Raw genomic sequence first — 25,879 nt, 5'->3', positions numbered from 1 at the left:
CAACATAGTTAAGTGGGAATCCCACTCACAGATCAGTTGTTCCAGCTACTCCCCCATAGATAATTTTAAGTCTATTATTTTACATCGTGCCTCATGAGATACTCACTGTTTTTGTAAGCTACTACAATACTCTTTATTAGGAGGCTCAAGAGAAAGAGTATACCATATAGGTTTTTTTTTTAAAAAAAAAAAAAAAAAAAAAAAAGATGTAAATGAAACATCACACTATCCGTAAGTGCTGTAGTTTGATAGGAGAAGGGGTTTAGGGGGCTGTGTCCTCTTCCAGAAGTATCCAGCACTGGGCTCGTCTCAGTTAGATTCAAAGGCAATATTGTTTCAAGAACGTTTAAGGACTTTTTTGGAAGCTAATGGCAATGTGGTAAAGGAAACACACTGACAGAGCATGTACAAGCTCAGCTGTCTTATTACTAGTAACATGCTAGTCAATACATTCTGGAAGAAGAAGAACACATGCTTTTAAAAAAAATGTTGAACAGATACACTTACATGACCTCCCCAGTTTGCACTTTAGAAGACACAGACAGACAATATACTGCCCTATATCAGTTCAGGTGATTTTCTGGAGTACATGTTTGTAAGATAATAACGAATAACGCAGAAAACAAATAAAAAAAATCCATTATAAGAGAAAAACCAAAGCAATCATAAATGAGCATTGGTAACTCTGCTCCGGGTCTGCTGGGTTATTTTTTTGTTTGGCTTCCCCTCCCTCCCAGTTTCAGGAAAAGTGAGAAGTTCTGAACAGTCACTCATGATACTGATTCATGATTCAGCTGCTGCTGTGCCTTTCAGAAATGCCAGACCAGTTTTTCTCGTTTCTTTTACGAAAGCAATGCAATGGGACAATAGCTTCATCTCCCAAATTAACCATTGTTGGGCACCCAGCTCTAGGCAATTGGCTTACTCTGTGCAAGCACTTTATTATTATCCTCCTACTTGTTTATATTTCTCAAAATGCAGCATATTATTCTCTTTAACTGTAGTTGCTTCCCACCTGTTCATTCATCTTTGTTTGTCTCACTGGATTTCTTCAGTTGTGTCTCATTAAACAGTCTGAATTTTTCTTTCCAGCTGCATGCTACATTGACTTTCAGTAAAATTAACATAGCTTTACACCAATGAAAGGAAAACAGAATCCAGTCCCACAGTTTTAAGATTTAAGAGACAATAAAGCTTTGCAAGGCTATGAATTTTAATACTCAAAGATTAGCAATTCATCTTAATCTCAGTTCTAAGCTTCTAGGACAAAACAGTTTAGAGAGATCCTGACAGGGTTTTTACTAAATGTATAGCTCCAGAAGATTAGGTAAGCCAGAAGAACAGTTCATAGTTCTCAACAGAACAAAGTCCTATCCCTTGCCCCACACCCCTAGCACATTTATTTTGTACTCCTTGTTCAGTTCACAAAGCAAGTCAGTTTAACAACAGGTCTAATAAGAGTCAAAGCAGAAGGGAGTAAGACTGCATCACTGTAAGCTGGGAACAGGAGAAGCCAAGGGTGGGGGGGCAGGGCTGTGCAGCTTCCACCTTTGACAGAGACTATATCAGCTCTGCTGCTCCCCAATTTTTATCACCATAGCTGCATATTTACAGCCAGCACAGCAAGTCAGATTCTGAAGGTTTACAGCCAGTAATTGATATGTCAGTTCTGAAATGATGTTACAAGAATTCAAATTTATTAGCAGTAAACATGTCCGTGTCCAAAATGTCAGGAGACACTGGCTCCCTGGTCTCACCTTACTCCAAACTGACCAAATGCAAGAGAAATATTCCCTGGCCTGACAGCCACTGTGCCTCTGGTAAGGGACACAAACTGATAAAGGAAATGTATGGAAACATAACACAAAACGCTAGCAGAAATGGACATAAAAATCATTAGACATACTGAACATGCACAGAAATTAATCTCTTTTTTCAAATAAATTAATCAAAATTCCTTATTTTCTTAAAATAAACTTTTCACATACTTTTGTCCTCTGGAACTGGAAGAATTCTGGTTTCTCAAAGATAGCCTTCCTGTTTTATTTCTCCACAATTAAACCTCCAACTCCACATTTGGCCAATGGCCATTCCAAGCTGAACATGACCCTTGGAGGCCAGCAGGTTCTCTTGCATTTTACCCATCCCAGCAACTAACAGTTGGACTGTGTCTCTCCCTAGCTATCCACCAAGTAATAGAGGATACAGCAACTTCCTTATCTGTTCTATCCCACCCTCAAAGATCCTTGGTATGAAATTCCAAAATGCATATACCATGACTCCAGTAAAAAGACTTTAGTTCCCATCTTAAAACACACTTTGCTGTGCAGCTGACAGTTTTGAAAGGGAAACCAGACTGATAATGTTACAGCCTTAAAATAAGGGGAAGAAGAGGAGAAGCAGGTAAGTGAGATGTTGCCCTCAGGCATAATACTTTTTTGAACTGCTCCTGGGATGACACCTACCCTTACTTCTTTAATCACAGCAAAATAAATCTTCCGTCTTGCCATTCATGAATAGCAAAACTTTATGCTGAAGTTTCTAAGCTGTTTTCAGAAGAAGAGTATTTCACTTACTATGAGTTTTTGAAGTTTTTGCCTCATGTCATGACCTTCACAGGGAATAGAACTGAAAGACTGCCTTAGTTAAGTCCCCCTCATCTGCCGTCATAATTTATAATCCTTCATAAATTGATCAAGCTCCAGATTTTTAATGTTCTCTTGCATTCACTGAAGACACTATGACATTTCCAAAGCAGCGAAATATCAGTCCATGCATTTTTATCCAGTATCATATTGTAGTCTACTTACTCACTAGAATCACCCATAGAATCAGATAACTCAGAGGTTTATGAGTCTGTTTTTTAAATGAGGAGATAAGTTATTAGATCTTTAAAGACTGTATTGTAAGATAAATTTTAAAGTTACCGAATACACACGTAAAAGCTTCATTACCACAGCGTCTTCAAAAGATTCATTTTTTCAGTTGCAGCTGGTTGCTCAAGGGTATACCTAAACAATTATTTCATGATGCTAAAATTAAAGCTCCTCTCCAGCACATCCTACAATAATAATACTCTGCTGGTGGTTTGTGGAAAGTGTATTTTGCATAGGCCACTTGAGAAGCTACATTTTACAGATCAGCAATGTGTCTTCAGCACACAGGGAGAACAAACACTCAACGCAAGCAAAGCTCATTAGGACTTAAAAACAACCAGCAAAACTAGGAATGATTAAATATCAACATCTTGAGACAGAGCTGGGGAGTTGTGATTTATTTGTTTTAACAATGTTGTTATACGTCTTCTTAGTATAACTGGGTAGCCATTAAGTGTGAAAAACAGCTATGAAGTCACAGAAATGCTGTTGAAGAAAATCAATGTTAAGCACTACCTCCTTTTCTAGTATCCCTTTTTATACATAAAGCATCCCAAACAGCTTCAGAAAGCAATCAGATTCTAATTGTACAGTGATTAAACTGACAAACACCAACTGTTCTGCATTGAAACAAAATATGTATACATTTCTTGCACTTTAAGTTCCGATATCGGTAAAGTACATCCCAGAGTAGTACCAATGAAATCAATTACAGTAATTTTACCTAGGAGAACACAGAGTTTGGGTCAACATTTCAACATTGTTTCAGGTTAGCCTCCTTCTGCAGTAGGGTAGTCATCAAAGATTTCCCCATTAGCAAAAGATTTAACCAAAAAGCCTCTGTGCCACAGCAAGAATTCAGTGAAACTTTTCCCTTCCTCTTGAATATGATGTCCCTACTAGAAGATAAGCAAAAACCCCAGTGTGTTTCATAATGCAGTTTCTGAGCAAACTTCAAAAATAAAGCTTCAGAACCTGGGACTGAAGAGCTTTGTAATACATGGAAGTGGCCTACAACCAAACAGCCCGTGTATGAGAGACACTGTTGCTCTTTACTGGTAGGAAGATGAACCTTTCGAACTGAATGGACATCAAAAGAGTATTATAATAAACGATTTTGCAAAGTACATGCTAGTTCCAGCAACCAGTGCCCTTCAGGAATGTATCATATTTATCTAATCACTTCCACCTTCTCTTGGTTAAAGTTAAGTCACAGTTCATTTTAGTTAAAAAGTCACAGAAATAGGATGAAACAAGTATTCTGCTTAGCTTGCATTTTGTAAACTTGAGCATGCATGTGGCAATGGAATCAATTAATTTGCTACCCAGTCTATTTCTTCACTTTGAACCTCAAGCACTGCCAGCAAATCTCATTAATCTAATCTCAGTAGTAAAAAAAGTTTCTCCAAAATTCCTTCTGAATAATGTTATACTTGCAGTGTCCAAATCTTTGTTTCAAAAGACTTACAACAAAAATAACAATGTAAATTTCACAATATTCAACGTAATGTGAAACTAAGGCCACAAACACTGCTTTAAAAAGCCCAACAGTACCCTTGAATTAGGTGACAAATTACTTCTTCATTAATCCAATTCTATTTCTAGCTAACCAGAGTGTTAAAAATTTCTCCAGAATCCAGGGAGATAAATGACAATGGACATTTATAGCCTTGAAACATACGCTAAAGCAGAGACACAGCCTTTAAAAAAATTAAAAGGAGTATATGATACATGATTTAAACACCTACAGCTTTGATCCTGCATTACCTTTTCCCATCTTTGTTCCTGCACAAGTGTTAATTTGTGACAAATTATGGAACGAACTCATTGTTACAGACCACAGCAGGCACCAAAAGTATACACGGTTTTTAAAAGCAATTAGTCAAATTCATGAAAGAAAAAAGGACACTGAAGTTACAGAAAAGAAAGACTATTAAATAAACCCATGGACTGCACATGGCCAGAGATACTGCCATACGCTTGGACTATGTACATATCGCACCCTATGCAGCTGTCACTGGACGACGCCACTGCGCTGAGTTGATCTTTGACTTCAGCCAGTACAGATGCTCTTAAGCTCTTATTTCAGGCATAGGTGTCAGGGCAGCTGGTGGGATGCAACCCAAATCCAACCAACAGGAAAACGTGCTGAATTGCACACAAGACTCTTTCTGGTTTTAAATCAAAACAGCATTTCTGAGACACAGCCATGGGGAACCCCAGGTTCTGTGCTTGGGCAGCACAGCTGCCACCAGGCTCCTGCTCCCTTCCCTCAAGGGCCATAAACCCATCAACTCCTGTTGTAAGGACAATTCAACTTGAAAACACTCACCAATCCCCACTGCTTCATATATAACAAATACATCAAATACAGTTGTCTCCATTGCTTGCCTGATTACAAGAGGTTTGTCTGACAACAGCTACAAAAAAGTTTCTCTGGTGTTCTTTTCAGCCCAACAGATTCTAGGACTGAAGAAACAAAACCAAAATCTAATGAACAAATTGGCATTTAGCTTTCAAATTCAGTTCTTGCATGCCTATATATTAACAGTATATCCTACTCCTCTCTTTAATTTATTCCAAGTTTATATTTTGAAATAATAATGCACACTTCAAAACAAACGAGTCCACAGTTGAAAAAATGAGGTTAGCTTTACCTGAAAACTCTCTTTGTTTTCAAAAAATGTTGGGATGTAAAAAACAATGATACACAGGAAAAAATCCTGTCAACTGAAAATCTGATCCTTACAGATTTTCTTCTGCAGTTTCGCTTTGCATTAGCGTGACTGTTTCCTTATAAGTTTGCTGCCATCACAATGGTGGTTTTTTCCTCCAAAATAGAAACACTATGTTGATAATACTTACTTTTATTACGAAAAACAATCACTTTTCTTGTTTGCTTTTGGGGTTTTTTTTAAGGCTATCATAAAATCTCTTAATTTCTAACACTGAACTTACCAAATATCCTTTATTCAGAATGGTGACAAATTCCCTTAGGTTTCATAGGGCTTCTATCAAGCACGATTTAGACTAATTTAGTACTAAGGTAAAGCCAATTCTGGAGAGATACTCACTTACTTTTTTTATTTCAAGGGGACCAAAGTTGAGAAAAACAACTTTCACTATTATCAGAAAACTAGCCTTACTTTTCCATTTCATCACACCAGTGGCCTCTCCTACCTACCATTACACACTGCCAACTTCCCTGTACTATGCTTAATTTTTCAGGGCAAAATATTTACTTATCTAATTAGACTCAAGACACAAACAACAACAAATAAGTCAAGATGGTTGGACAAAACACTCTTTATAACATACCCTGAAACTCTGCAATGAATAGGTCATGTTATCCAATATATACGCAAGTTTTTTTCCTTGTTTGTCCTGAGCTGAGAAAGAGCAAGTGTTTTATACATTACTAAAGCAACGTATACATCTTCATACTTCTCTGAACCACCAGGCAGATGTGTCCTTCATAGACCTCTCCCTCACCATCACAGCAAGAGCAAATTCATACGATAGTATATAGCGATGAAAGATCAGAAACAACTATTTAAATTATTTGTAGAACATCACTGGCTCCTAAAGAAGGCCACGCCAGGTAGCATGCAACTGGCCCAAGGAATCCTATGAAAGAGTAAAACCTAAATCATGTAATAGCTCTTTTCTATTAATATCAACATTTTTGTGAAGATCAAGGGAGTTTAAAAGTTACCTACATCAGTAAAACAGGATCTTCCTCTGTAATACTCATTTTGGATAACTGATAGTAACCAAGTTGCTACTGGCTTGCTCCTAAGATCAAACTCATTGCTGAATAAAAAAGACACTTCCCTCCCCACAAGTCTGAGTTTCTACAATTTCTTTTTTTTTTTTTTTAATCAGAACAAACTCAAAATTCTACAAATCTTTTACCAGAAAAGAAGAATAAAAAAAATAATTCAAACCACTCCCAAAAAAACACACACAGGAAGAATACAGATAAAAGGAAGCATGACCCCAAGATCCCACATACAAACCAAATAACTTAACAAAAGGGCTTTTATCCATTTTGTGTCTTTTTTCATTCTGAAATTCCAACCTGAATCTAGTAAAGCTTTCCTTAGAAAAATTTAATTGAAAACAAAAATATATGGGATTATACTTATTTCAAATACATTAATATTTTCTGATAACACTATCAACTCTAGTCCCAACTGGTATTAATGCCTTAATCACAGATAAAATTAATACACTTAAACTGGATACTCAAGCTCTTGCATTAAGAAATTAGAAATTCTTTTCATTAACACTGTTAGCTAAACTAAGGGGAACTCAAACATACTAGTATAATTGACAACTTGAAGTAACATGGAATAAGAACTAAAGGGAACTAAAGAAGACTTCACATCACTGTTTTGTCATGCCACTTCCCACCCATCAGTGACTGTTGTGCCTTTCCATTAGCATAACTAGATTTTAAGTCAGGGACAGAAGAAATAACTGAAAGCTGTACATGGCTATAAACAAAGTTACAGAATGAGACTGGACCATAGTTAAAACTAACAGTTGTTGTTCCTTTGTTTTCTATCAGGAGAAAGAAATAGATTTGCCTTTATGGCACAAGCTATTAAACTCTTAACACTACAAAACATCCAAAGAACAACTCTTACCGACCGCAACTGATTGAGAAATAGTTGCTTTAGCAATCAAAATTACTTCCATACAGCCACAGAATCATGGATTAGCTATAGGTCAGTACACTGAAAAGCTGATATTAATTCAATGTTGGATATAGTGCCATCTGTCCTGGGAACATGTAGTTCTTCTGGACAAACACGCTGCTAGCTGAGCTTCTAGACAAAGCTTGATGTTCAGAAACATTTTAATGATTTGCATTTAATAAAAAAGATTTACAACACTATCAGAGCTGCCAATTAATCCCTTCAGAGAGTGGAAACAGTAACATATTAAATACTTGTCAAGCACCAGTGTATCTACAGCCCTTCAATTTCCTAATGATACTTTGATATGATACATCAGGAATTTGTACAATATGTCATAGAGAAACCAGATGCCTCCCTAACCATTACAGAGCAGTACAGGTTACTGCGAGAATATCTTGCTTCCAACTTGACAAAACAGAAGTCTCCTATTCACAGGTCAGCATCAAGAATTGCAACAAACTACATCAAGAAAGAGGTGAAAGAATGAACATGTAGCATTACAGGGGAGCGTAAGGCCAGACACATGCTACATGAAAGGCTGCTGAAAGATGGCATTCATTTTCATAAAGCAAGTGTTTGAAGTTTTAAAAATAACAAACAAGGCACAGGCCTGAGTTTACCTGATAGTTAATATTTAGTCAATAGCTACCAATATTGTAATTGTAATGTCAATAGTAATTTTTCTAATCAGTTTCAAAGTAAGCCTGGGTATATAAAAACCAGGAACTAGTGATTATTGTAAAGTATCATTTCATATTTGTTCCCCTTTCTGATGTTGTTTGACTGGTGTGAATGGCCCACCTGACATAGCCAACAACTCTGGAAACTAAACATACTGTCAGATTTCAAGCTTGTCTGTACTAATACCAGTCTCATTTCACACCCACACATCAGGCTCCCTCCTACTAGCTAGCCTGGGCTTCTCTTATGCACACAGCTTCCTTATGTCAATCTTGCAATTAACATCCACATCTCCTCCCTAAACGATTCCAACTCTCCTATGAAACATTCAAGCTATGAAGACCACACCCCTCTTCTCACTCCTTCATCAGTCCCTTTTGCAATCTGAGAATAAGCTTCTCTTAGGAAGGCGACTCATAAGTGTTCAGCCCTTTCCACCTTGCAAAACAGCTTATCTAATAAAAAATGGGCATGTACGATGCTGCATCAAGAACCAAATGATACTCATAGTTGTAGATCAGATCAGGGAAGAGATTTATCTGAATTTTCATCTGTCAGCTGACTAGTTTCACTGCAGAAGTGTAAGACGATCCAATGACAAACCAAAGTCTAGCAGCTTCTACCCCCTGTGCAGTTGTAAAAGGGTTTCCTAAAGCTCCTGCACTCAATTTTTAAGCACAGAGAAGAATAATCTTTTCTCCTTCCACACTTTCTGTATCCAACAGTGTACCTGTTAAGAGTCAGAGGAAAAAAGCGAGTATATTCTTCACATGACAGGCTTTTTGACTATTTCATATCCCATAGTCCAAATGACACAGAGAGATTCTGAAACTAAAAAAGAAGGAACCTTGCCAACTCAAGAAAACCCCGGTGGACATCTGTTAGATTATCAGTGGCATGCTGATGAAAACCTATCATTGACTTATAGGGTATGTAGCTCACATACTATTTTCTCCAGAAGTTACAGGGCCCTAAGACACTGCTAAAGTGCATTTTATAATCACCATATATTCATTTCACATGTAAGCAATCACTGTGGTTGCTGTAGGAATATTATCCAATTGTTATGTGCAGTGGAGTATACTGTATAGGTGTGAACAAGAAGAAAACTGAAACACCAAACACTGACAGGATGCTCCAGAGGCCACAGTATCTAAATGCAGCCCAGCGCTACTAGAGCCTCTATCTGACATTTTAAATAAGACTCTTAAGACTCAAGCCCACTTTTCAGAGGACAGATATCCATACTGCAAAAACCAGCCATGGCACCCAGCATTCCAAACAGAGAGCTCATAGTTCAGCAAACAGACTTCTATTACGAATTACCTATTACACACACATACACATTTACTTTACCTGCAACTAAAGCATGCCAACACGTCAGTAAGGAAAAAATTGCTCTGGCAGCTGTTCCTTTTGGCGAACAGTCTAGATCTAAAGTTTCTTCAGCTGACAGCTTTCAGCAGCATTCAGCTTTCCACTAGACAAGGAAGAGGCAGAGAAAGTAGAAAGTAAAAATTATCATTCCCTGTTAATAGTAATGAATGAATGGATATTGAATGAAATATGAATAGAACGAAGAAGAATGAACAGAATGAGAAGTTAACTGCCCAACAACTGAATGGAATCTGGCAGTTTAACAACTGGGCAGGGGGACACACACAACCAATCCATCTTAAAGAGAGCAAGATGATAAAATCTCAAGTATACAACAGAAGCAGTAACAAAGTGTATTCCACAGCATGAGACAGCTCCACACCCAAGATCAGAGCTTTCAGGCCTTTCACTGTTACCTCGTGGAGAAGTCCCTGAAAACACCAAGGCTACCATCAGCTATGAACCCACACGATTGCAGAATCAACCCACATTTCCTTTCTTGCTGCCTTCTGTTCACTACTGTAAACCCCAAAACATTTGCATCCATGCTGCACCTCAAAAACACTTTATGTATCACACACTGAATATGTTTGAGGTAATTAAGAAACTGTTCTGGCTAAAAAGAAACCACTTTTTGGGGGAATATAACTCAAAACCAGAACAAAGTGGTGTGACACTGAATGCTCAAGCTGGCTACACTGCCAAAAAGCTGATTACAAAACTCAGTTTTCAGATAGGAAATGCATCACAACATCATCTTGTTAAACAAGCTAAATACATGCAAAGGCAAAGAAGGAGGGAAAAAGCCACACCTTTCTGTCCACACTGAAGTAATTCATATTAAACTTACATTTGACATGTAACAAGGCTGCACACATACAAAAAACGCAAGTATGAAAAGGGTGTCTATTCATTTACACAGTGCTTAGCATACAAAATTTATTTTACAGACATCTTGCTAACCTGTCTGGCAAAAATTCCTCCAGACTACACAAAATAATTCAAAACAAGGAGGCTGTCAGTTTTTCTGTCTTATAGGCAAGGAGGTAAAATTCTGAAATAGTTTTCAGCATGCTGAAAGGAGTCATGCAAAAGTTAAAAAGATATATACAGAAGGGAGAAAATAATAATTTCACATATACATATTTTTTGACCAAGAACTCATAGTTTAAACCAGGTTCTTCAACAGCTTTCCCATCAAAGTAGCACAAACACCACCCCACTCACCCCCCCAAAAAACCCTAAAAGCTTATTAGAAGATGCTACCAATTTATAGGTCACACATATAACATGGTTTCAGTACAGATCTCCCTTGCCATTTTATGCTCCTGAATTTTAGGAACAATTATACCAAGCTCCTCCACAGAAGTAACTAGAAATCTTGTAACAGTCTTTTACCATCATTTTCTCCCTCTATTAAAACAAAGAGGTAGTCCTAAAAACCAGCTAATTTCCTCAAATGGAATGATACCACAGTGAATCTCTCTATCCTCCAGATCATCTCTAGAACACTTCCTGCCAGTGCCTTTAATGTAATCCCAATCCAATCTCTTCCTTTAAATAACAAAAATTAAAATATATACCTAATACTAACACAGAATCAGACTAATTAAGAAAATATCAAGAGCTAAGGGTTGAGTTTTTTTGTTAAAGTACCCTTTAAAGAGTATATAAGGATTTTTTTAAAAATTCTGCATGAGGAAAAAAGTTTGTTGGGTTTTTTCTTTTTCCTTTGACCCCAGTTCAGAAAGGTAGAAAGGTACTACTTGGCATGGCTCACTAGAGATAAAAAAAAAAAAAATCTAAGAGACTCATCCACATGCTTTTATCTGCCAACATTCCATATGGCCTTTGTTACTACTAGCTGGCTTTCACAACCTGAGGAAGTATGCAGCATTACTGAAATTGTAAAATACTGTTCACAAAATGCTAGCTCACTAAGCCATGATATTTTTAATATAATTCCTTATTACTCAAAATAATTCTGAGTGGGGGCTCTAAAGGAAGATTTATCCATAATTTTTAATTAACACTAACTCCCTTTTTCTTTGCTTCATACATCTATTATGTCTAGTCATAAAAATAAGATTATAAATTTAATTTGTTAAATACAGTCTTTCTATTTTTGCTTCACTGTATCACTTATCTGTGTAAATTTATAAGTGAAACCTATAATTGTGTTCTTGACCAAGCTGTCCTTTAGCTTAAATATATATTTCCTCCCTTGGATTCATCTTCTTTAATTTGCAGCACAGCTTAAAAACTACTGTCATACACATAACGAAAAAATCTATAGTCTAAATTAAGTCCTCATGATTGAGGTTTACAAGCTGATCTTTACATTACATCTTACAGCATTTTTCTTTCCTTTTAGCTACGTATGAAATTGTCCACCACAGTGAACAGAGGGGGGGGGGGGGCAGGAGAACAGACATAGTCCCTATCTATAGTCAGCACAGAAGGTAACCCTGAGTCTCTCTAGAAATCACTGTTTCCAGCAGATGTGGGAAAGCAGTATGCAAGAAGCACCCGTGGAGTGGCCTCAAGTGATCAGCATTTGGGCAGGGGGTGAGTGGGCACCTTAGCACATTTGTTTTAAAGATTCCAGCTTGCTTCAACCTGAAGAACATTTCTTATCCAGAACCACAAGCCTGAAACTGACAATTGGTACAGGAGACTGAAAACACAGCTAATAAAGAACAGAGTCGTATGAGGAACAATTCCATTTCTGATCTAGCTAGTGCATGTTTTCCATTACATGGTTAATAAAATATTATACATATTTAAGAGTGGTGCCATATTATCCTAACATATTTAGTGTTTCAGCTTCAAAGTACTGCAGAACTGACTCAGTGAATCTTTGTCACTACCACTGAGACAGTAAAGAAAAACATAAAGGTCTGGAAAGATTCCCTGATCACACATATGTAAAAAATTCTGGATCTGAAACCTTAACATCAGCCTATGGTAACTTTCCAGAACTTAAGTGCCTTTAGCTTCCCAACTTATTTAAAAGCAAACAAACAAAGCCAAAAAATCCACAAATACACACCCTAGGTTAGAGGGCAAAAGACGACTCTGTCTAGTATATGAAATCACAAGAATGTGAATAATCTAAAGAAATTCCAATTTCCAATCAGCTTTTTTTTTAAAAAAAAAAAAGATGATTTACAAAGCTGTAATTAGATTAAAGAAGCACAGTTATAATTAAAGAGAAAGCTTCCCCTATTTGTGGCTTAGGAGAGTCATGTTAATCACACAGTATTGTCAGTATATACTTGTTACCAGTTCTCATTTACCTCCATTCAGTACCAGGTAGAAGATAGTAAGAGCACTGACACTTGGATCTCTTTCTAGGCACTGATAAACCATTATTATCAAATACAGTCTTGCCTTATATGACATATTTTTTGAAAAAGCAAGTATTTTGCTTTTGTATCATATACACAGCTTTGTGAAAGCAAGCAGCAACACTGTGCAGAAGTAACAAACAATACACATCTGCTTTCTGTATTGTAAAGGGGGGTGGGTGGGACCAGAGGGAGCCATAGAGAATGCAAAAGGTTTCTGTCTTCTCATTTCTGAAAACTGAGACAAATGAGGAAAATATGAAATGGTAAAGGAAATGTGCAAAAAATTGGAACTATATTTAACAAAATCTAAAATCATACAAAAATTAGGGGGGGAAAGATATATATCATCTAACACTGCTTTGATAGCCTGAAATTCTGTCCTAAAATGCATGTGATAAGTATATTAAAAAGTTTTAGAACATAAAAATAATCAATTCCTAGTAGTAACCTTCATGAATTAAGATGCTCTATTTTCTATCTTGACATCATCAACATCATAACATAAGGCAGTTTTCAATGTTCAACCCACAGCAGAGCAGTCTGTCAAACCTTCTTTTAATAGGCAGGTTCCAGGACATCCTCAGAATAGCAAAAGCCTTTTCAAGGATTTGTAAGCAAATAGCCAAGCACTAGCCATCATCTTCTATGCAATTAATTTTGTGCTCAGGATTATACTGCATTTTACTTGAGACAAAGTTGTCCTAAGAGACTGTATTGCAACCCACATATCATAACCTACACCACTACCCAGGCTAGGTATTATGAAAGATGCATAGCCTTGTGGTTTGGGAAATTTAAATTGCTTTTCTTGTCTTTCCCCTTCATGTGAAAGCCCAAGAAAATAACCAAAAAAACCCCAGAAACCATAGTCCACAGGTTTATGAATCAATACAAATGCTCCCCATAGCAATACATGCCATTCAAAAATTCACAAAAAGAGCAGATGGACTTTAAAATATTAAAACGGAAGCATGTTAAAAATCAGCTTTGTTTCATACATGCATGATGGTAATTAAGAGAAAGAACACATCACAGAAGTGATACATCCTGGGAAACTTCCTTTTGCGATCCAAAAATAAAGCCTCCTAAACTGTTTACACAAAATTGTGCCTATTTGCTTTTGATTTAAAATTCAGTTGACACTGCAGGACTTCCTCAAATCTTTATTTTTCTTCTGCTATTCACAGTTTTGCTCAATAGCATCCAACTGAAATTAAAACCTTTGTTTAATGTCACTGTTGTTACTGTTAGCATTCAGACAAGAAATCTCACACAGTGAAGAGTCATCTCTGTTTTGTGCTGTTACTGGACAATTGATTAAAGGAAAATAGTTAGTGCACCCGAATAAACACAGGCTACAAGGGCAGCACAATAGAGGGTTGTTTACAACATACAGCGGATTACATGAAACAGTTTGCCAAATTATCACTAACACAAGCTGATTAAGTCTGCATGGCAGAAAGCAGACCTTAGCACAGGTCTAGAAGCAGTAAAACCACAGTGGCTTGGATGCAGTGCCATACAAATATGACAAAACTGCTTTTGAAGCTAATCTAGGCATCATCAAAACACATGTCCTAGCACTCCGTGTTCTAGAGTCCTGCTGAGCCAGCATGGGTATAGGCATGCCTGCAGAGCTTTTTTCATGTTGTCTTACAACAAGGAGTTCTAGCTACTTTTCAACAGCCACAGCAACGTGAAGTTCTAAGTCTCACTCATCTTTTCCACGCAGGTAAAAAAGGGGGAGGAAAAAAGAAAAAGAGGCATAATGTTTTAATAACTTCTGGATCCTCCCTGTCAGATGAGACATAATAGTAGAGGGCAGAAAAGGAATTCTCAGTACTGTGCTCTCCCTGGATTTTACAGATTGTGCTGCACCACAGGAACCATCTCCTATTTACCAGTCAAAGGATCAAAAATCACCTTAAAGTCATCTAGTCCTTCCCCCTGTGCCATGGTAATACCCATTATGTTTCTGTCACAACTCACAGATGCTTGCTTCGCCAGTTCTTAAAATTATTCACAACTTTTCCTGATAATATATTCCATACAACGGTGTCTTAACAGCCAAGGAAAGAAAACAGATCATTGTGGGAAACACATATATTTCACATATTTAAACTAACCCTCACTCTCATTTCTCCACTAACTCTTCTTTGAAGCTAAAATAACAGCTCCTGGTTCATTCAGTCACTCCTCCAGATACCCAGGTACTCTTACAGCTCCTCTCCAGACTCCCTCCAATGGGGTTCATATTACCTTCTCTTTAAAAAAAAAATAAAATAAAATTCCATCTTCAAGATTGGACATCTCCCATCAACCAGGAGGCTGTAATTACTTTAAAGAAGCCTCACTACGTTTGAAGTAAGGAACTGGGCTGTGCTGCTCATGCTTTTTCTATGCAAACCTCAGCCCCAATCTGAGAAGCAGCCCTATTAAAAAAAAACACTTTTCTAAGGGTAGAAACTAATCATTCTGTGACAGTAGCTTGGTATGATATTCTCTAATTTTACAATTACATAACAGTGTTGACTCTTATTATTCTCATCATCCACTATATTATCTAAATCCTTCATCTATATAAAAACAAGAACAACAACAAACCCCAAACCAAAACATTATCTCATAAGTCCATTCGTAGAGAAAAAAAATGTTTTTCAAGCAGTTTAGCACTTACCTACAGTCAATTCCTCCAGGCATTCTTCAACAAGAGTGAAGTTTTGACATTTTCTATCAGAGTCAAGCTATCAGAGATCAGCTGCTCCTCTCCTGTTAGCATTTTGGAGAAAGAAATTGTATTAGTATAACATGGTTTAATCTTAAAAATAAAATCATATGGGCTACTGCTCATTTTTTTGTCATCTTCTACTGCTTTGGGAGGGTGTAATTCCCAGGAAAAGTACTGGAACAAATAATCCAAGTTAAACAATTGGGTCTACAACTGCTCATTTCCACTTCCCCTGCCAACACCTGTAAACACAGGCACTATAATCACTCTTCTCAGTGTCACAGTATTACACGCATCCTCCATGAGTGAAGTAACTGCAGCAGCTCAGGGATTACATCAGCCAGCTCCTACCCTTTCAATAGTGTTTTCTAAACACTTCAAACAAACTAAATACTCTATAACTTGTCCCCAGCGTAGGGGTTTAGCGCCTGAACACCATGTTCACCTCCATCTTCTCTTATTAAAAAAAAAAGGGGGGGGGGGGGGGGGGGCACGGCAGGAAAAACAATGAACAAAAAAAAACCCTCAGTCTGCTTTGCACTATCTGTCCTCAGCTCCAATCTTCAAACAGCAGCAAGCCTTCCCTGTCTTTCTTTTTACTAATTTTATATTTCTATAATGACTTTTTGTTACTGTTTTTGAGTTGGCCATTCTGAATGCATTATTTTAATTATGTGTGCTTGTGCTTTATTTTTATACTTGTCCTTGGCAATCTGGCCTGGATTCCCGTTCCCTCCTTGTTGTGTTCCATGTTAAAAAGCTCACCAGCAGCCAAGCCAGCCTCTCACTACTTTTCATATTTTCCTCTGCAGCAGAATAGTTTCAATTTCTGCCACTAATATAACTTCCTGAAGGAACAATATATCTACTTTTTTTTTTTCTCTTAAGACACAGAACTAGTAGATAAGATTCATGTTAACCAGACTTAGTCTGCCTTTCTAAAAATCCATTGTTTTATTTTAGCACAAGTCCTCCTTGCCAGACTCTCATTTGCCTACTCTCAGAGAAGTTCGTTATCTTCTAGTTATAACAAAGCTTGGAAGCGCCTACCTTCTGGTTGCTTTCTTCATATTTAGCACTAGGAAAGTTTTACCAAGGTTCTCTAAGAACTTACTAGGAACCTCCATCCTGCCGTACCCTCTAACCAACACTCCTAGGTAATCCTAGGTGATCTGGATGATTTCTGCTAGGTGTACACAAACACCCTCGTTCAGAAAATCTCCCCAATTTGCCAGCCTTTAGTCAGTTCTGCCATGGTAATACCAATATTCTTTTCCTTTTTATTCACACAGACTTCTAGTAGTATTGTTTAAAATTGAAAAGTTTGCTTATTCTGTCATCAACTGATTTTTCAGCTCCCTCATGCCACAGACCCCAATATTCCTGTACTTGAATAAATAATATTTTTTATCTCAGAATGTACTTTGGTATGATGGCTGCTTAAATCATGTTATCTCCTATCACTGAGCCCAGTGCCAAATGCTCCTGAAATGTTGCTGTTGAGTTGATGCCTCTTTTAAACCTGAACTGTTGTTACTTTAAATGTTTGCCAAAACTCTGTACAAATGTTATCACCAGTAATTGAACATGACTTGCTGCCAATACATTATTTTATTCCCCACATTTTAAAATCAAAACAGTAACTTTTCACTTATTGAATCATTGCACATGTACCTGCTATGATAATGATATAACGCACAGCAAGCACTGAATTTAAGCTATGCGTATTTATCACCTCCTAAACTAATACAACATCCATGAAATGGGAGGCATTACTATCACTTCAGAGTTTTAATTTGTCAAGAGGAAGAATCGGGTTACATTTCATTCATCTCTAATTCATTTAACTTTTTCAAATGTATCTGCACACAAAGTAATTCAAATGCTGCTGAATTTCACTGAAGGCTAATGGAAAATGTTAATGCAAATACAAGCCACAAATTCTGCTCACTAATTTTTTCCTTACAGGCAAAGACTAAAAGAAGCATTAATACATGGGAAATTGTTCAGATAGGTTATATATACACCAAAGTCAAATAATTCAGTCATTTTAACTGAGATGACTTGAATGTCAGCAGGACCAAGGTCTGTGTGCCCAGAACTTTGTCCACTCCCTCAGCTACATAAGTCAATCTAACAAAGGGCATCACCACTTCCTTTGACCTTTGTCCCTAGGTCCTTAATATTGGGTAGTAGATACAAATTTACCCATTTTACTAAAAAGTTGCTAAAAACAACACTACTAACAAAACATATAACTTGTAAATAGCACGCATCTCATAAATGCAGTTTAGCAAACTGCCATAGCTGTTTCTCTCTGAGTATTTTTTTTTTCTCAGCAATAAAGATTCTTGGTGGGCATGGGTGTGTGAAGTTTTCCAAGTTCAAGGACTCCACTAGCATCCAAGCAAAACAAACCTAGCTCTATCTAGCCTAAGGAAATTCTGCAAAACCATCTCAATAATACTGTGTGTTCTGCTGTATCAACACTAGCAAGTCAGGAATCCCTAAGCACTGGGCTGTTGCTGGCAAACAGCACCACTGTAAAAATCATGCCAACAAAATACTGCTGAAGGCAGGTGTAACCACCGACATCCATAAAACCTCTGTGTTATCTGGCAGTCAGTTCACATGTTGTTCACGTTGCTGGGACCAAAACACTAAGAACAAAACTAATTGTGAGAGCAAATCAGTTTCTGCTCTCCATGTTTAATTTCCTCCATTATTCTTTTTATGGGGGTTTTTTGGTTTGGTAATTTGTTTTGGGTTCCCACACATACACTCTTAAGAAAATCTACTTCTACTTCACACGCTCCTCATCCTATAAAAATGTTTCAAGAAGCTGCTGAAGAACTTTCTAATTGTTTACCTGAAACCACTCCAAGCAAGGAAGCAGAATTAATCTTAAGGCAAGTCAGCAATTTAGAAAGGAAATCAACCTGTTACACCTATTGCTGACTATGTGTTCTATGCTTCTCTGTACTGAAAGGCAAAATGGCCAATTAAAAAACAAAACAAAAAAACAAAAAAAAAAGTGCAAAACCACCTCAAAGTAACAGACCAACTGAATGTACTACTGCTTTGAAACTCAGAATCACAAATCCCAATATGACTGATATTCCCAATCCACACCACAGGCATTCCAAGGACATTTGGGTGGTTCAGTAACAACATCAGAGCAAAACAAGTGCCAACACACACCCTTTTTTGAAGACATTAATGGTTTGCAGAAAAACCTTTGGCTGCTTAGCACCTGTTATTGCTGTACCTCAGTCAGGCACACAGGAAATAGAACATTGAATAATTCTAAGTCACACACAGAGAGGAACAGAGCCCTCACCTCCATAATGAATCCACATCTTGCTGTGGTTGGTAGCACATGCTTCCTGAGAAGTCCAGCATTTGAAAAATCAAGTGAGTTTCTCAAAAGGGGCGATAAGCTTTTGTCCTCCATAGGCTTTCTTACAGGAATACTGAATTCATGGCATTATACTAAAACATATTCATGGCACCAGCAAAGTGTGTGTGTGTCACAAACATGCACAGAAGAAACAGCACAGAGAGTTTAATAAAGTGCATGGGTCCAGTGTAAAAGATACGTATCCTAACAGAAACGCTACTCTCAAGGTAAGGACAGTACAGTGTGAAGCAGCAAGCCAGATTATTTCTCCCTCTCAGGTTTGTTACATTAGGGCAGGAGCCCCATAGCAGCAAATTAAGTTAACATAATTCAGTAAAAACCCACACTACTTCATTGACCTGGCTGCGCAACAGCAAATTTTCATTTGTTGCTCTTTGACTTGTGTGTCAAAAAACAAACGTGAAAAATTTTCATTATTACACATATATTAATTGTTCATAAAACTAATTCAAAAAGAAAAAAAATTTCTTCCATCCTGCTCAGAGGTACTTGAGGTTTTACAAAAGGTTTTGTGGATGCAAATGGAATCAATTCCTGAGCAGTTCAACTCTTCAACTGCCAGCACAGTGCAATAAAAACAGCCAACAGTTAAATTTAAGTAACAATTCAAAAGTTTATTGGCATATACATCTCGCCAATAGCTTAAAGACCTCGGGTTTTTTGTACATTAGGAAATCCTTCCAGCTGCGAGCTCTTTTGCCAGCATCACTTTATCAGTTCCCCAGGCAAACAAAGCTACTACTAGAGTACTCACAACTTTATGCCTACTTATATAAAAGTTTTCACAGAAATAAATCCTACCCTTCACCAATATATACCACAGGAAACATATAAAAAATGAACTAGAATTAGAAGGATGAAGGGCACAATTGTCCTTCAGGAACAGTTATTTTTGCAAAGAACCTAGCACATGTTTTTATTCTCACATAATTTTTTTGCGTGCCTGCTTCCCCCCCTCCCTTTTGTGGTTTTTTTTTAAACCAAACTCGACAAATTCTTCTAAGGCATGCAACTGTTTAAATGACCAAAACTTGTGTCTGTGTTTGTAGACTACAGTAGAGGCACAAAGGGAGATGATGACATTTGACTATGCTTCTACAGTTAAACAGCAGAAATTACATAATGAAAAATTGCCTAATACTTTTAGCACTGATGTAGCTATGTTATTTCCCCACACAGAAGCAGATAACATGTCGTCTACAATGCCAATTATGATTAGACCAGCATTAACTGTCATGGTCTGTCATCACTGTGCAGGTAGGCAATGCAGCATTACCTCACAATTTGACTATTTTATTTTAAAAAAGAAAAAAAAAGAAAAAAAAAAGAAAAAAAGAAAAAAAGTAATTGATTTCCCAATAACTTACCATCCATGGGGAACCACTGCAGTTTGAAACACAATAAATTTCAGAACAAATTCTGCAACTGCTATGAAAATGTACTGCATTCAGGTCAGGAATAATGAGAGTCAAAGCCCCAACTACATCTTACGCTAACTCAGGATCTCATTCCTCCTTTTCAGGTGGCAGTTAATTTTGGAGGAAAAATACTGTTACACATATACATGGAACTAAGGTTCTGGGCCTCTTGCATGCAGATAATTATATTGGCGTCATGTTTCCAAACTTTCCTCTGTTAACTAAAGGTAATCTCACTAAATATGAGAGGCAACACATTCTTAGATTGTGTCTTCACATGCCTTGAGCCTCTACCACCACTGTCACTGGCTCTTACCTTACCCTGCTCTGCTTCCATTCTACATGGAATAGCCTCACCTGGACTTGCCCTTCAGGATCACCTTTAATAAGAATTTTTTGCCACGTGGTTTAAAATGGAAAGCATTCTTATTATACCATCAATGAGTCATTTACTAAAAGATACCTACATATAATAATAGGAAATCTTATGATCGATGCCTGTGACAGAAAGCAAAGCAAGATGTATTCCTAAAAAGCTCCTCAGTCTTTGTAACATTAACTTTAGCTGTGAACACTTCACTACCATCACACCACCTCTAAACTTAAGCTGACACTTTAAAATGTACTAGCATGTGTATATGTATTACACAGGAGTAACTACTGCCAGAACCACTTATTGCTGCATGTGTTTACAAGTGCAATCAAAACTGTTCTTTCAATTCAGTCCAGTCAGTCTTCAGACTTGATCCAGGTCTAACTGACCTGTTCCCCATGACACTGTGAAGTCCTAGCTCTACTTTCCAAATGGATTAATTCTAACAGGAAAAGTAATTGCTTCTTGGAGGCTCTTCACATGAGTTTTAAAAAGTACAGCAATTCTTACAAAACAGCCATACCAGCAGCTACTTATAAGCCTTTATTTGGCCGCTATGCTGTACTGCAAAAAGGACCGGAAAAAGATCAGAATTTCCAGATCACTACTGCCCCAGCTTTCGACCAGTGCAGGCCTTTGTAGCCTCTTCTGGAAGCACCCTGAGGCTATTTGTCTCGATTCGACACCATCAGATCATTAAAAATGCATCGATAACATATCTAAAGTATAGGCATCCACTGTTGTGTAATAGATTAACTGAAACAAACCCCCAAACAGGACACAAAGAGCACTATTTTGCCAACAGCCTTCCTTGATGCCCTCTTTCCTGCGGGCTTCCTCCAAGGGGGATAAAGTGTATATTTTGTTCTGGGTTGTAGGTCAGTCTTACCCTAAATAACTGATTACGCTGAGAAGAAACCACGAGTAAGGAAACAATGCCAAGTCAGCATGTTTGAGTACAGGAGTCAGAGTTTAAGCATCTCTAAACAAAAATGTAGTTATAAAACTGTTAAAAAGGGTGACTGGAACGAGAGGTTACAAAAGCTCTGTTCTCAACAGCACCTAATGAACACAACAAACATATCAGCTACTCTAGACATGCCATAGAGCAGAAAGAAGAGAGAGAACATCTCTCTCAAATGTTTGTGAGAAACTTCTAGTCACAATAACATACCTGGATGCAGAGATCTGCATTTTTAAAACAAACTCAATATGCAATTTAAAGAACTAAACAAGATTTCCGTAAGTCTAATTAAAATTTGAAAAGCCCTTGCAATGAAACCTTTTGCAAGCATCAAAAAGCAGCATTTGTATACTAATAAAGATATGCAAGAGTGGAACAGCAGCATTTGTAAGTTCTTTTTTAAAAAAGCCTTAAAACTTGATGTACATCAAAGTAATCTTGATAAAACTTCAATGAACAGTTTAACTGAGAAACTGATGTTTCAGATGGTACTGAGAGTCTGTAAATCTGAAGACTTAAGCTTAACAGGCATCGATGCATTAGTATAATCTTTTGAAAGGAAAATACATCTATAGATTTCTAAAACTGTTTCATGCCAAGATCAAATAAAACCATGTCAGCAGCAGTTTCTCCAATTTTGGTTCTCTTAAGTTTCAGACTGTATGAAGTTTCGTATCCCAATTTTTACCATCGCCACCATATAATTCAGACACAATATGGATACAGTGAAGTTTAAATAAATAAATAAAGATGTAAATGAAGTTATGTTTCTTTCGTGGGCTTTGGCAATACATTTTTCATCATTTTAATAGAATTCACTTATTTTTCAAAGCACATATCATCAATCACTTTGACTCAATAAATAGATTAAAATAGCTGTTAGCAGAAGTCAATTGAAAGCATTTGTCTTGAGATGGGTAAGAGAAAAAGGCATCTGGATGTTCTATCGGCTTCACAACTGCCATACTCCCACCAGTATAATCTTGGTCTTCGTAATTATTTATACTTTACAAAGTAGATTGTAAGGTTTTCTGCCTTTTCCATCTCCCTCTGACCTTCCACACTCATTAAAGCAGAGCCAGCGAGAAAAAAAAGCATTACAGCATTAGGTCCTAATTCTTAGATTAGTTTCAGATCAGGCGGACTCTTTATACACTGCCCAGCAGAAGTAAGACAACACAAATAATGTGAAAACCCTAATCCAACTTCACTCCTTCGGGTATTATAAAAACCTTTCAATTGCCCTTTTTTCTAAAAGGTTTACTTCTAGAAATTATTATATAAAACCAGCACAGGCCAGAAACATAGGTCTGTATGACCTGATGCTATTACCATACTGGTGTGTGTGAGATCTCTTTGAATTTATTATCACTCCCTCCTCTCTCTGAAAATGAAAACAAGATAAAAGCATCATGCTTCAGCACTAACAAGACAAGGTCCTGAATCCTTCTTATAGCTATGAGGAGAAATAAAAACTGTCGTGCAGATGAAAAATGAAACCGTAAATTCTTGCGGAGCATCAGTTTCACACCGATCAACAGAAAACATCTGGACAGAGAAAGGGCACTGCCAGATTCTGATGTCTTTCTCAGTTCAACCAGAAGTGGTATGGCAGCATATAATACCATCATACGAGGCGTGTTAATGCTAATCAGAAAATCAATCACACACCCCAAGGAGGAGGAAATCAGACTGTAAGAAACAGCTCCAAATACTACCAAGTGTGCCTTAGCATTACTTCTCAGGTACAAGGAACCATTATGCCCCAAGCTGGCAAACTGTCCTACACCAGCAGGCTGGCCCCACGCACAGCCTCCTAACAGCGTTTGCCCTCCTGCACCTACAGATTTGTCCACACAGAGCACCTCAAAACCGTGCCGAGTTACTACCACTGCCTTGGGTGACAGAACACCCACAAGACCTTGGTAATAGTTCCTCATCGCCTCAAAGATCAGAGGGAGCAACGCAGGGATCGCTTCACCAGGGCACGCTGCCTTCTCTAGTTACTGGGGCCCTGGAGTTGCTGGGCTCTCTATTTTCCTTTAGGATCCTAAGAAAATATCAAAGGAGCCTTCAGTGATTTGGTGTGTGACACAGTAAGTGTCCCGAAGGAAAATAATAATAATAAAAAAATCTATGTTACTAACCTGTTAAAACAGAAGCCCGAACCCAAACTGGCAACCCACGACCAGGGTCAGGCTGCTAACAGACCTACACAGAAATAAATACCTGGCACTATGCAAAGCGTCACACCTGTGGAGAAAAAGGCTTCCCTGAACCCCAGGCGCGCACCCCGCTCTCACCTGGGCGCTCGCCCGCTCCCCGCTCGCAGTCCTGCGCCAAGTTGGCGCCCAGCGCTGCCCAGGTCGTCCTACAAACCAGCAGCGGAAAAGCCGAGCCAGGAAGATAAAGGGGATTAGGCAGGCATTACTTGCAGTGACCTACATACTCCCCTCAGCACTCGCAGCCCTGAGGCAGGCGGCAGCCGCCCGGCTGCGGGGGTCACCGGCCCACCGCCCCACCCCGCCGACGAGGCGAAACGGCGGCGAGACGCCTCCTCAACTCGGCGCCCAAACCGGGGCGGGAGCGGCTGCGCCCGGCGCGGAGGCCCCGCCGCCAGGTCCGCGGCCCGTCCCCAACCGCCGCCACCCCCTCATGGCTCCCGCCCCGGGGGGCCCAGCCCCTACCTGGCGCGGGCGGTGGCGGAAAGTTTCCCCGGGGAGGGGTGAGGCAGGCTCCGCTCCCTCTCTGCCGAAGCGACCGGCTCTGGGAGGGAGGGGAGGGGAGGGGAGGAGGGAGGCGGCTGCCCAGGTGAGTCGCCGTCAGCGACGGGGCAGCCAGAGCCGGCGCTAATCCCTCACGAGGAACCCCCCTGAAGCCCGCCCTCACCGAGCGCCCCAGAGGCTCCGTCCCCTCAGGGCGGGCATCTTCCCCCCCATCCCGGCGGGCGGCCTCAGCTCGGCACTGGCCGCCGAGTTTGTGTAAGTGGGGGGCCGAGCCGCTGAGTCAGAGGGGCGGGGAGGAGCCGCGACCTGGCGGGGTGAGGCCTGGCCCAGCCCGCGGCGGCCCCTGGCGGGCGGCCGGGCCGCGCTCGCCCCCTCCGCGCTCGCCCCCTCCGCCCGCCGCGGCAAGAGCGGGCGCGGGCGGGGAGGCGTCGGGCGGCGCCGCCGGCTTTGGAGGTAGTTAGTTGTGGTTGCCAGGTGAGGCTGGCTCGGCCCTGAAAGAAACACGCTCCTGGCGCAAAAATAAATACATGAAATTTTAAAAGTTAATGTTAAAAAAAAAAAAAACCAAAACTGTGGTGGGTAGGCCCTGTATAGACCACAGGAGGAAGGTGGCCCCAGTTATGTGAGTGACTGTACGGCACTGTTTTACCCACCCCTCTTTAATTTTTCGTTAATATTATTACCTTTTTTGTTGTTGTTTTCCTTAGCTGATACTGCGGCATATGAGTGTTGTTCCCTGTCGGCAGAAAATGCTGGTGTTCCTGAGGTGTGCCTCTCGAGTGCTCTCATATGGCCTCAGGGGCCCGTCACTTCGTTGAAGCGGTACCGGTGGGAAGATTCACCGGCCGGCCATTTGCCTGGACCCTCCTGGAGGGTTACTCACATGAGTAGCGAAGAAAGTTTCCTGCCATCAACTTCCCCTACATGGAAAACCTGCAAACCAGAAGTACCATTTTTAGATCTAGCCCATTGTACTTACAAATTAGAATTAGAGATAATTCCCTAATGATACAAGCTATATGGTTCTTATTTTAAATGCGTTACTATAACTGTGATAGACTGCTGTGGTGAATAGTTAAGCATGGTTCGATATACTATTATGTCTTCTTTTTTTTCTTCTTTTTAATGGCTTCAAATAAATTAATTAGACTGTCAGGGTACTGATTGTGATTTTGCTAATGACTCAAAATAGGAATAGATGCTGGCCTATTTAGAGTAATGGCTCATTTAAATAAATGTATAATAGAATTTACCAA

The 25,879-nt window shown here is 39.0% G+C and overlaps 1 protein-coding gene across 7 annotated transcripts in view; it reads right to left on the bottom strand.

Annotated features, from left to right (window-relative positions):
* Positions 1 to 24,877, bottom strand: part of FHIP1A (FHF complex subunit HOOK interacting protein 1A) — a 96,143-nt gene extending 71,266 nt beyond the window's left edge. For 5 of the 7 annotated variants that reach the window (XR_008731537.1, XR_008731536.1, XR_008731538.1 and 2 more), the window contains exons 1-4: positions 24,787 to 24,877; positions 24,201 to 24,268; positions 15,671 to 15,762; positions 9,620 to 9,743 (exon numbers count right to left, since the gene is read on the bottom strand). The gene's annotated coding sequence lies outside the window, so the exon portion shown is untranslated. The remainder of the gene's footprint in view (positions 1 to 9,619; positions 9,744 to 15,670; positions 15,763 to 24,200; positions 24,269 to 24,786) is intronic. The other 2 variants (XM_055705978.1, XM_055705973.1) reach the window with 1 other exon arrangement.
* Positions 24,878 to 25,879: the final 1,002 nt, after the last annotated feature.

The sequence above is a fragment of the Falco cherrug genome, chromosome 1 (genome assembly GCF_023634085.1).
Source record: "Falco cherrug isolate bFalChe1 chromosome 1, bFalChe1.pri, whole genome shotgun sequence".
NCBI lineage: Eukaryota > Metazoa > Chordata > Aves > Falconiformes > Falconidae > Falco > Falco cherrug.
This window is presented reverse-complemented; position numbering and strand designations above follow the sequence as displayed.